This window comes from Schistocerca piceifrons, chromosome 6, assembly GCF_021461385.2.
Source record: "Schistocerca piceifrons isolate TAMUIC-IGC-003096 chromosome 6, iqSchPice1.1, whole genome shotgun sequence".
NCBI lineage: Eukaryota > Metazoa > Arthropoda > Insecta > Orthoptera > Acrididae > Schistocerca > Schistocerca piceifrons.
Genome location: NC_060143.1, coordinates 91,785,415 through 91,798,845, shown reverse-complemented (window position 1 = coordinate 91,798,845; position 13,431 = coordinate 91,785,415). Strand labels below are relative to the sequence as shown.

The 13,431-nt window shown below is 43.5% G+C and overlaps 1 protein-coding gene across 1 annotated transcript in view; it reads left to right on the top strand.

Annotated features, from left to right (window-relative positions):
- Positions 1 to 13,431, top strand: part of LOC124803013 (endoplasmic reticulum lectin 1) — a 102,281-nt gene that overhangs the window by 40,741 nt on the left and 48,109 nt on the right. The gene's annotated exons all lie outside the window — the stretch shown is intronic.

Genomic DNA, 13,431 nt, shown 5'->3' with positions numbered 1-13,431 from the left:
CAAAGACTCCCTTCTCAGATGGCCCACAGAACAGTAAAGTTACGCCTGCCCCACCGCTGGTAGGGGCCACGCTCTCTTCCACTGCTCCCAAAACACCCGGTTTGGGGGCAGTGGACCCCGAACAACTGGGGACATCCATCCCCACCTCTCAGCCGGAGATGCACCAGCCTCCTCCGGCTGCTCAGCCGGAGAGGCAACAGCCTCCTCCGGCTCCTCAGCTGGAGAGGCAACAGCTTCCTCCGGCTGCTCAGCCGGAGAGGCAACAGCCTCCTCCGGCCTCACTCGTTCGGAAGGGGTCCCTTGGGGGAGTCCCTTCCAAGGATTTTACCAGTGTCTCGCTAGACACTGGCCAGTGGCTGAGGAAGCCACCAGCTGCTGGTCGAAGGGCTTCACGCTCTTCCTCTGTTCCTGACAATGCATTCGGAAAGCCCTCCCAGCATGCGAACCCTCCTCCCAAAGACAAGAGAGAGAAGAGGAAGCTCTCTAAGAAGCCTAAGGACCCAGTGGTTCCCGCGCCAACGCTTCCTGTCAGCTCAGCCTCTGAGGATGAGGTCGAGCTCTTTGCGTCCCCAGATGACCTCGATCTCGCCGTCTCAGAAACGATGGCAGTTGCGACGGCAGTCACTCAGTCGGTGGCAGCATGTGACTCTGTGAAGTAATTTGCTTTTTCAGTACCTTCATGCCCTTACAGGACACGCTTTGTACGATCCTCCAGTGGAATTGTGGCGGTTATTTTGGCCATCTCCCTGAGCTACGACAGCTTCTAAGCCTGACACCTGCTTTCTGCATTGCCCTCCAGGAAACCTGGTTCCCGGCAATGCGGACCCCTGTCCTTCGTGGATACAGGGGTTATTACTGCAACCGTAGCACTTACAATTGTGTGTCAGGTGGAGCCTGCGTGTATGTCCTTACCTCTGTATATAGTGCTCCTGTGCCCCTTCAAACATCATTGGAAGCTGTGGCTGTACGCGTAAGGACTACCCAGGACATAACCGTCTGCAGTGTCTATCTCCCTCCAAGTGGTACAGTCTCCCTGACCGAATTGGCTGCACTTGTCGCCCAACTCCCCACGCCTTTTCTTCTCCTGGGGGATTTTAACGCCCACAATCCCCTGTGGGGTGGAACGAAGGTTACTGGTCGAGGCAGAGAGGTCGAGAATCTCATCTCCCAACTCGACCTCTGCCTCTTAAACGCTGGCGCCGCCACACATTTCAGTGTGGCGCATGGCACGTTCTCGGCCATAGATCTGTCATTGTGCAGCCCAGGGCTTGTACCATCGCTCCACTGGAGAGTCCATGACGACTTGTGTGGTAGTGACCATTTTCCCATCTTCCTTTCACTACCCCAGCGCCGCTCCCATGAACGCTTGCCTAGATGGGCTTTTAGCAAGGCAAACTGGGAAACGTTCTCCTGTGCTGCCACTGTTGACTCTCTCCCCCAAGGTACCATCGATGTGGCAGTTGAGACACTGACTGCAGAGATTGCTTCCGCTGCGGACCGTACCATTCCTCGTTCATTAGGGTGCCCCCGGCAAAAGTCAGTGCCTTGGTGGTCTCCAGAGGTCACTGAAGCCATTAAAGAACGTCGGCGGGCTCTTCAGTGACATAAGCGGCACCCGTCTTTGGAGAACCTCATTTTCTTCAAACGTCTCCGTGCTCAGGCACGGCGGCTCATCAAAAGGCGGAAACAGGAGTGCTGGGAGAGGTACGTTTCCACCATTGGTTCCTGTACTTCACCCTCTCAGGTGTGGATGAAGATTCGGCGCATCTTTGGATTGCAGCACTCTACAGGTGTCGCGGGGCTTACCATCAACGGGGCGGTATCCACCGATGCCGATGCAATAGCCGAGCATTTCGCCCAGCACTATGTTCGGCCCTCTGCGTAGGGGAATTACCCGCCCGCGTTCTGCGCGCTAAAACGCCAGGAGGAATGCAAACGGCTTTCTTTTGCTTCTCGCCACCCTGAGGCGTATAACACCCCGTTTAGTTTGTGGGAACTCCAAAGCGCCCTGGCACAGTGCCCCGATACAGCCTCTGGGCCAGATGGCATCCACAATCAGATGATCAAACACCTGTCCCCGGATTGTCAGCAGTGTGTTCTTGCCATCTTCAACCGCATATGGGGCGATGGTGTCTTTCCGTCGCAGTGGCGGTGCTGAAGCCTGGCAAGGACCCGCTTAATGTGGATAGCTACCGGCCCATCAGCTTGACAAATACTCTGTGCAAGCTATTGGAACGCATGGTGAGTCGACGGCTATGTTGGCTGCTTGAGTCTCGGGGTCTTCTGGCTCCGTGCCAGAGCGGCTTCCGTCAGGGCCGTTCTACCGCCGATGCTTTGGTCTTTCTTGAGTCTGCAATCCGCACTGCTTTTTCCAGGCGCCAACACCTCGTCTCCGTCTTTTTCGACCTCTCCAGAGCATATGACACGACGTGGCTGCACCATATTCTCGCCACATTGCACGGGTGGGGTCTCCGGGGCTCTCTCCCCATTTTTATTCAGAATTTTTTATCTCTTCGGGCATTCCACGTTTTAATTGGCACATCCCATAGTTCGCTTCATATCCAGGAGAACGGCGTTCCACAGGGCTCTGTATTGAGCGTGCCTCTTTTCCTTGTGGCCATTAATGGCCTTGCAGCAGCAGTAGGGTCGTCTGTCTCACTGACGATTTCTGCATCTTTTTCAGCTCTTCCACCATTAGTGTTGCAGGGAGCCATACGCAAGGCGCAGGCGTGGGCCCTAGCCCATGGGTTTCAATTTTCTCCTGCGAAGACTTGTGTTATGCACTTTTGTCGGCGTCGAACTGTCCATCCCCACCCTGAGCTCTATCTTCAGGATGCCATGCTCAGGGTTGTTGACACTTACCGTTTTCTGGGATTGCTGTTCGATGCCTGGCTCACTTGGCTTCCACATATTCGTCAACTCAAGCGTCAGTGCTGGCAGCATCTGAATGCCCTTCGCTGCCTCAGCAACACAGCAGATCGTAATACGCTGCTGCAGCTCTACAAAGCCCTTGTGCTGTCCCGGCTTGATTATGGGAGTGTGGCGTATGGCTCAGCGTCGCCCTCGGCGTTGCAACTGCTGGACCCCGTTCACCATTGTGGGGTTCGACAGGCGACAGGAGCATTCCGCACCAGCCCTGTTAATAGCCTCCTTGCTGAGGCTGCGGTTCCTCCGCTTCGTATTCGGCGTCAACAATTGTTAGCCAACTATGCTGCCCACGTCCGTTGTTCTCCCCGTCACCCTAACTACCGTCTCCTTTTCGCCGATGCAGTAGTCCATATCCCACACCGGCGGCCGCGATCAGGCCATGCAATTGGGATCCGTGTTTGGTCACTCCTTAGTGACCTCGAGTGTTTGGCTCTTCCATCTGCTTTCCCTGTCCGCCCGCATACACCACCTTGGTGTATTCATCGGCCGCAGCTTCGGCTGGAACTTTTCCGATGGCCAAAAGATTCAGTTCCTCCTGCAGTCTTGCGCCGCCAATTCCTTGCTCTCCTAGGCGCATTCCATGACTCGGAGGTTATCTATACAGATGGCTCGATTGTTGATGGCCGTGTGGGGTACGCTTATGCTCATGCGGACTATGTAGACCAGCGCTCCTTGCCGGAAGGCTGCAGTGTTTACACCGCAGAGCTAACAGCCATTTTTCGTGCCCTTGAGCGTATTCGTACCAGCACTGGCGAGTCTTTTGTCATTTGCAGTGACTCTCTCAGTAGTCTACAGGCTCTTGACCAGTGCTACCCACGCCATCCCATTGTTGTTGCCATCCAGGAGTCCGTTCATGCTCTTGATCAGTGTGGACGTTCAGTGGTGTTCATATGGACCCCGGGACACGTTGAGATAGCGGGAAACGAACACACCGACAAGTTAGCTAAAGAAGCCACCCGCAAACTGCCGTTGGAGATCGGCCTCCTGGCAACTGATCTCCGATCGGTGTTACGCCGTCGGGTCCTTGGGTTGTGGGTGGACGAATGGCGCACTCTGTCTGTACCGAACAAGCTGCGGCATGTAAAGGAGACCACGACTGTGTGGGGTTCCTCCATGCGGGCCTCTCGCAGGGATTCTGTTATTCTCTGTAGGCTCCGCATTGGTCACTCTTGGCTGACGTCTGGTCATCTGCTGCGTCGAGAGGACCGCCCTCATTGTCGCTGTGGTGAAACCATGACGGTGGCCCATATATTGTTGGACTGTCCTCTTTTAACTGCCCTCAGGCGAACTTTTAACCTCCTGGGTGATTTATCGTGTCTTTTAGCTGACGATGTCTCTATGGCAGATCGTGTTTTAGGTTTTCTTTGAGCAAGTGGCTTTTATAGGTCCCTCTAATTTTATTGCGTCACTCTCTTTTGTGCTGTATCTTTTACTTTCTTTTGTGTTGTAATTCAACTCCACCCTAATCTTTTAGGCTGGAGGTTTTAACGTGTTGCAGAGTGGCTGGCTCATCCTATTGTTTTCGTGATCAGCCAGCCACTGTCCTCTGCTGTGCAGTTTTAATTCCTTCTGCCTTTCTTCTCTGTGTTGTTTTTGTTGCTGTGCTCCGTTTTCCATTTTCTTTATTGTTGACCTTGGGGATTTTTTTCCCCTGGAATTTTTATCTTGTGCTTCAAATGACTAATGGATGGTTTCCCTGTGCTCTGTGTGTTTATGAAACAAGGGACCGATGACCTCTGCAGTTTGGTCCCTTTAATCCTCAAACCAACCAACCTTAATATTATCTCCAGTAAGACTGATCCATTGTCCATTTCAGTTACCCATCCCCCTCCTCCCACCCACTCCCAAGAAGACCCATTTTGTAGTTCCCCTCAGCATGACTGTATTGGTACCTAAGTGAGTACATCTTTTCTTTGTGCTTGCACAACCTGTTTTACTATATTCAGTTAGAACACACATCATAATCATCTCATTCCTTTCATCTCTCAGCATGACTTGTCCCAGCAATTTATCAGGCTTTAGATATCTATCAGTAGTCTTTCTAATCTGTTACATAAGCACTTGCATTTTCTACACTATAAATCACAATATTCTTATATCAACATAATATATGACTTGATATTGTCTGTGTAACTGACAACGGTATACTCGATCGAGAAGTTTGTAATGTTTTGGCTTGTCACACAATGTATTCATTACTGTACAAGCAGGGCTGTGTATCTTGGTTTGCTACTTCTTGATTGCTTCTTACATATGCTCCTATTCACAGTTGTGTATACAACTGGTTGGCTCTTATAAGCAATGTCTGTTAGAATAATTTGAAGAGTAGGATTCATCTCGGCTGTTAAAGAAATAGTGAATTATGTTTTGTACCGCTTCTATCACGAGGCATAAGACTTATTGTGATTGATATGATTTATGTGTGTATACTAGTATATTACTTAAATGCTGTTCATAATGACAGTGCAGTGCAATCAAAACAGTTTTTCTTGTAATGGCAAACAGAACACTTTCTGTTGTTTGTAAAGTAGATTCAGAAATGCAGAATATGAAATTCTTTACTATTAATAAAAATACTGTTTCACAGGTATTTTAGTCTTTCATAAGTTATTACATTCAGAGATGGCTGTCATTTTATGTTTTATTGGTGACTACATCATTTCTTATTCTTTAGCATAGAATAGTGATCTTTTCATGAGAAGAAAAAGTTTGGTGTACCACAGATGTTTTTACTTGCCTTAGTGGCACTGCTACTACTTTCTAATGGCCAGGTTGAGTGCTCTTATTCACTCAAGCTGCTGTTCCTGTTTGCTCACTTGTAGGTTGTTGTGGTTACCATCAGGAAAGAAACAAGATTTTAATTTCCAAACTTTGAGTTATGAAAGATTTAACAAGAAAATTTAAAACAAAATAAATCATTTTCTCACCATTCCTTGCTTTCAACTCTTGCATGTAAAATAACTCATTCACGTTGAATACATATATCTGGAAACAATGAGTTGGCATCTTTCTTTTGTGAAAAATATGACACCTGACAAACTCTTCTTTCTAGATGGTAGCAAATGTGGATTTGGCTTAGCTTCCAAACTGGACACAAGGATATATAACTAACCACATGATAGAAGAGCCTCTTAACTGTGGGTATATTAATGATGGAAGATAGTTTAGCTTCCAGAGCTAAAACACACACACACACGGCCCTTACATTCGCATACACTTTTGCCTACTGACACCACCACCTTTCTGTCCATTGCTTAGTAGCAACTCTTTTATTTGATGAGTAGTGATTCGTTCTCACATATGAGAATACATATATTGCACCCTGGACCATTTATCACTGTAAATTTGACACAGGACAGTTTTATTGTAATTTAACTTTAGGATCGCCATATAGTGGTAGTTCTCCAATGGATTTGATTCAGAATTCTAGTTGATGTGATAAAAAAGGTGGTGCAGTAGTTAAGATAAAGACTGAAGCTTAGATTCATGCGTAGCCGATCTCTTCTTCACTTTCCCGACATTTTGCAGAATTATTCCAGGCAAAGGTTGGGATGATTGCTACAACAATACCATGAACAATTTTTTACCGCATCTTTGCCCTCCTGAGCTCTGTCTTTAATGTCAGTGTGTAAATAATTTAGGATTAAAGGAGGCAACTCACCAAATAATGGAAGTGCTGAGTCATAGACAGGCACACAAAAAAGAATGAAAGCTTTGTTACCGTTCAGACGAACCTTTTAACAAACTAGAGTACACACACACACACACACACACACACACACACACACACACACACACACACACACGCAGTGCTACATTACATCGGCTAAACACACATTGCACAATGTGTGTTCTACATCTGCATACATACTCCACAAGCCAACGTATGGTGCGTGGCAAAGGGTACCTTGTACCACTACTAATCATTCCCTATCCTCTTCCACTCGCAGATACTAAACTCCGTCAGAACAGGCCTTGGAAGGCCCAGTGGTACCGACCGGCCACCGTGTCATCCCACAGGTGCCACTGGATGCAGATATGGAGGGGCATGTGATGTGATCAGCACACCACTCTCCCTGCTGTATGTCAGTTTACGAGACCGGAGCCGTCACTTCTCAATCCAGTAACTCCTCAGTTTGCCTTTCTATGAGTGCTAATTTCTCTTACCTTGTCTTAGTGGTCCTTACGTGATTCGGTAGTCAGCCGTAATTGCAGGTTCTCTAAATTTTCTCAACAGTATTTCACGAAAAAGCATTGTCTTCCATTCAGCGTCCTCTGCTTGAGTTCTCGAAGCATCTCCATAATACTTACATATTGGTCCATCCTATCGGTAACGAATCTGGCAGCATTTTCTGAATCAGTTGGAAGTGTTCTTCAATCCAACCAGGTGGGAATCCCAAACCCTCGAGCAGTGCTCAAGAATGGATTCACTCTGATGTTCTGTACGCGATCCCCTTTATAGATGACCTACACAGCCCTACAATTCTCCAATAAACTGATGTTGTCCATTGAGCTTCCCTACTACAGGCCTTACGTACTTGTTGCATTTCATATTGTTTTGCAACATTGTACGTAGATATTTCATTGGCATAATTGTGTTGAGCAGTGCACCACTATAGCTGGAGCCATGAACGATGCCAGCTGAGTTTAGGCTCGTTCTGTGCATCTGACGTGACATCATCCTCCAACACCCAATAAACATTCAGTAATTATCTTAGTACTCTACTGTTAATATCATGGGCAGTGCGAGTGTTAAACGTGTTTGTGACAGTTATTCGGTGAATTTTTATTCAGTTTGTTGCAATTTGTCGTGGCTATTCTGTTGGTAAGCAACAAATTCTCCATCAGGAAGTGAGAGACATAATTTAGGGGATACACACTTTCTTCATGCGTGAAACAGAAAATGGTGGACCTATCACAGATGTTGCCAGCTCTTAGGAATGCACAGCAGAAGCGAGTGGCATCAGCTTGAGAAGTGTTCAGTGGATTGGCGGAGAAGGTAATTTATCTGTCCAGACAAGTGGAAGCCCAGTATTCAGATCACTAGGAAAACATCACAATCGTGAGAAACCCGTCATGGATTTAGATGATTTTGACAACCATGTTCCAAGGTGAGTTGCGTTAAATATGTACAAGACAGGCAAATTTCCTACTGTTAAAAAAATTATGTTGAAAATATGTGAAACCAGGGGCGGCTTCTGAGGTAGTGCTGCTGTGCCATGACACCACTTGTATAAAAAAGAAAGAAAGCAAAATCTATATGAACTGCGCACAAAACATTGTTTCAGAGTATGTATTTTCTGATTTGAAGAGGTGCATTGATGCTCTTGCGGTAGTTTTCTGAAGCTTGGAACTAACTGCAGATTGGCACCGTCTGCCCTCATAAAGGCTCAGCTGTTGGTTTCTACATGCTTCTTATGGCGGAGGTAGAGCCACAGCTAGTCTGACTCAGAGCTTCACGTTCTTTCTGCCAGAGAGCAGTAAAATGCAGGACCTATAGAAGCGTGATGTGCCATCTAGCGATCATGTTAGAATACATCGGGGTGCAGATTTCTTGTAATCCAGGTTTACAATCTTTCAGCAAGTTAATGCTAATGCTTTCCTAAATGCTAATTAATGCTTAATTAAATTGAATACAGAATTAATACACTTAAATATCATTATAAATAGCTATATGTAATTTGAATGTAAGTATGGCCTTATATTTTGAAACTAAGAGGCATTATTTCAATATTGGTATATTTCACAACAGCAAGGCTATTGCTATAGAACAAAAAAACTAACATATTCACCACCTGTTGAGCATCTGTTTTCCAAACAAGGGTGTAGTATTTCTGTTTATACTCATTACGTTCGTGTGATACAGTTCTGAACAAACATGTTGCAGTTATTGTGAGGTCATATGATGGACCATATACAGCTCTCAGCACAGTGTTATGTGTAAGGGAAAATTCTGTTGAATGTGAAAATAGTAAACATGAACAAAGTAAATGAGTGATTAAAAACGCCACTTAGTGACTGGACTCTCACATAAAAAACACTAGGTAGGCCACTCCCAAATCTGAATCTGTAGTAGCAAACAAAAAATTGATGCCTTAAGTTCAGTCCAGAAATTTACCAAAAAAGAAATGGATTTGTGGTTGTGAAGAAAGCAATGCTGTTTTTTGTTTTCCTTGTGTGTTATTTGGGGGAGATGTTCATTGGTGTAAGACTGGAGTAACTGATGTTGGGCATACATGGTCCAAAATGAAAGTACATGAAATGTCAAAGTGACACTTGAATAGTGTGCTTAGTCTTTCATTTCTAGGCAAAACCAATATTCAGCAGAAATTAGATTCACAATATAGACAAACAGTTGATAGCCACAACAAACATTAAAACGTTACTATGCGTTAATTTACTCATCGCAGCTGGAAATCTGTCGCAGCACAAGTCCTGGAAAACAGCTACCGTAAAAAAATAACTATAAAGTTATTTAAAGATTCACACAGTTACAGCTTTCAGCCATTAAGGCCTTTGTCAGCAGTAGACTCACATACACACACGCATATATACACACTCACATAAACACAACTTGCACACACATTTGCAGTCTCAGAGAGCTGAGATCACACTGTGAACTGCAGCACCAGTGCATGATGGGAGTGGTGACTGGGTGAGGAGGAGGCTGGGGCAGGGAGGGGGAGGTATAGTATGGTGGCACTGTCCGCCACTCCCCACCATCTGCGACAAAGACAGCCTACCATCCGAGCTGCAGCACCTGAGGGAAGTCTTCCACCAAAATGGCTACAGTGAAAGGCAGCTCAACAGGGTGCTCAAAAGGAAGGAGGAAGCAGTGAGAACCCCAGAAGAAGAAGAAGAAGAAGAAGACAAACGACTCACATTCCTTCCGTACGTGGGCCTGCTCTCCGCCAAAATTGCACGACTTCTGGGCAAATACAATATCAAAACCATTCTCCGACCACCACCAAAGACGAGGGAGCTCCTAGGTTCTGCCAAAGGCGCACTGAACCTCAACACACCAGGAGTATACAGCATACCATGCAAATGCGGTAAACAATACATTGAGCAAACACAGCGCTGTGTATCTAAAAGCTGCGAAGAACATATCAGATGTGTGCGACTAGGTCACACAGAAAAATAAGCCATAGCAGAACACAGCATAAATGAAGAACACACCTTCAACAACAAATAAATTTCCAATGGTGTGTCAAATATCAAAGAACAAATATCATGATGCTAAATGGGTGATTAAGGTTGTCTCCACAATTTCAGCTGTATCACATTCCTAAGTCCAAATTACAACAAATTCAAATGGTCCTACATAAAAATCAAACCACCCCCCAATCTATGCAAGGTAAAAGTATACACAAATTCAAATATACCCTTTTCAACCCCCACTCTATGAATAGACAAAATATAGGTAAAAATATGCAAATATTCACACACAAAAGAAATATGAATATAAACTACAAAAAATATTTTACAGTATTAGCTTCAAATGTGTTAAGTTATCCAATTTCTCACTTCTCAGTGTTTGCAAATGCAAAAAGCAGTGGACATTAATTGAGAGTTTCTTTCAATTAGTGTTTTTATTATTATTGGGTCAGAATATTCATAACGTGTCTTAACAAGGTGTACAGCATGGGTTCGTCTGTGTGGCATAGAGTATACATTCTTCAACACAAGTTTACTATTTGCTGGTTGTCTATTCGGTTTTGTGGTACTTTCAGTAACTGGGTACTGTAATTGTTTTTGCAGAGGTCCCTCAAATCTATCTGCAAGCTGCTGACTTCAACACACACACACACACACACACACACACACACACACACACACACACACTTCCTTCCTCCACTGCTTGTATACATTCACTAATCATATTACTATCAGGAGACTGTCCCAAATTTTTCATAGCAATATTATCATCTAAGTACACACTTTGACAAATTTCATTTAAGACCTTGCATTTTGATCACCATACTGACATTTGCTACTATAGTCATTGACTACACTTAGTACTCTATCACTAATTAGATCTTCTTTTCCATTTTCACAAACACATTCAGACACAACATCACTAACATCAACTGGTAACATTAATCTATCAGGCACTGCTGTACTGGTATCTAACTCATTATTCGAACACACACCAGAATTTCCAGAATCATTCAGCATTAAATCGTCAACTTTAACTTCTACATGTACCATCCCATCTAATTCTATAAGTAACATATCACCATCAACATCATTATCATCATCATCATCATCTGAAACATTCTCCTCAGAACTATTATCATCACACTTAATAATTATTTTCAACACCAAACTCATTTCTCTCTTCACACACTTCTTCAACAACCTCAACACTGTGACTACTCTGTTCTACCACATCCTCATTTTCATGTCTATTATATACTGCAATTTCATCTGAAATTACTCTGTCATTTCCATTGCCAAGCACATGAACATCAGCTTCCACACATACAGCACTAGTATCAGCTTTTTCACTCATTTCACAGTCACTCAACGTTCTCACTAAACCATAATCATCAGATCAGTTCTCATCACTATCAACAACTACCACTGCATTACTACTGTTAAAGAAATTTGTCAAAGTGTTTTCTTCTAATTCAAATTCAGATTTTTTACTTTTTTTTCCAGCTTTGTTTTCAGAAAAAAATTTTCCCAAAATTCCCTATCAAACTTCATTCTATTCACTTCAGGTTGTATACTGGGTACAAAATTTTGGTATGTCCTATTTGTTCTGCCCCTTCCCCTTCTGAAATTACTACAATGTGCCTGATTGTAATTCCCATGTCTATTTGCCCCATTTTGCCAGACTCCGAAAGAGGCAGGTCTTAGTTTACCGGACCATTTCTTCTATTTTCAAAATTGTTACTGTTGTTTCCCTGATTTTGCCCCCACTGCCCATTTCTTGGTTCGAAATTCCTGTTCTCTGGTCTCTGCCTACCCTTGCTCTCCCCATTTCTTCTGTCGTCATTTCTGAATCTACTATTAAAATGATCATTGACAGCTCTGTTGTTGTTATTCCTGCTATCGTCAGGTCTGTCATTACATCTGTCATTTCTCTCCCATGCTATGTCCAATTTATCTTTATATCCAAGAAATTGTTCAATTGTATCATCAGGTCCGTAGACAAGACTCCATTGTACCCTGTTCAGCAATCTACGTTTTAATGCATCTATCTGGATCATCTCGTTCAGTAGTTTATCAAGATGCACCAAAGCTGTTCATGAAAGATTTTCATGTGTCCACTACCCAGTTTGAAATTTGGCCCTTTCAAAAATTCTGACTTAATTCTGGCTTGTTTAGTTTCTGACCAGAATTTGTTCATGAAAGCTTGTTCTACCTCATTAAACGACATTTTGGGTTTGATTGACTGGTTCACCCATGACAAAGCCTCCCCATCTAAAAACTTTTTAAAAAATTTAATTTTCAAATTATCGCTCATTTTATCATTGAAATTGTCTTTTATGTGGTACATGAAATCAACTAGATGTATATTGCCCTCCCCTGAAAATGTTTTTATGTTAACATTGTTCCACAATGGACTGTAACTACAGAAAGATTTCACAGCAACGGAATCTTCAGTTTCTTGAAATTTAGATTTGAAGCTCGAAATTTCGCCTAAGGAAGTGCCTACACCTTCTTTTAATTCTGCGAAATTCTCATTTGCGATATTAGTGAAGTTTTGTATATTTTGGTCTGTTTGTGTGAATTTCTTTACGAAATCTTTGTTGAGCTTTTTCAATTGTAACACTTCAACAGTAGCAACTTTTCCTAAATTTTCCATGGAATCTTGCCTCTCTTCAAATTTTTGGTATTCCTGTTTTAAGATAACAGTTTCCCCTTCTATAGTCAACACATTTTTGGTATTCTCGTCTACTTTTTCCCAGCATCTATCTAAACTTTCCTTTGTCTCGCGAATTTGTGTTCCATGGTTGTCTAATTTTTATCGATTGAATCCAGAAAAGTTTTCTGTTCATCAATTGATCTCTTTTGTTCTTCCATTAACTGAACTAACCCCTTTAAGGCTGATACATTTGATTCAAATCCACGAAAGGGTGAACATACACTACTGTGATCACTATCCTCTCCGATTTCATTGTCTCAATTAACTACATTATTGTCAGTAATATCTACGGTAGTTAGCATGTTTCCATTAACCTCCCCATTATCGTCAACTTCCCTGTTGTTGTTAACCTCCCTGTTATCCTCCATAATGACAATGCAGATTAAAAAAAAAAAAAAAAAAATCCAAAAGTAAAAATTCAAGTAAGCTTTTGTACTTACAGTTAGTTCTCCAAGTTGTGTTTTCACATAAGTATCATTAAGTTCTTTGTAGTGTTATTCACTGTCTTCGTTGTCCAGTTTTCGAAAAAATGGAATAATATTTCAACAAGTGAATTAACTCTGAAACAAAATACTAAATTAGTTTACAGAATTACACTGCATCCCAGCTCCTCCAACTCATAAAAC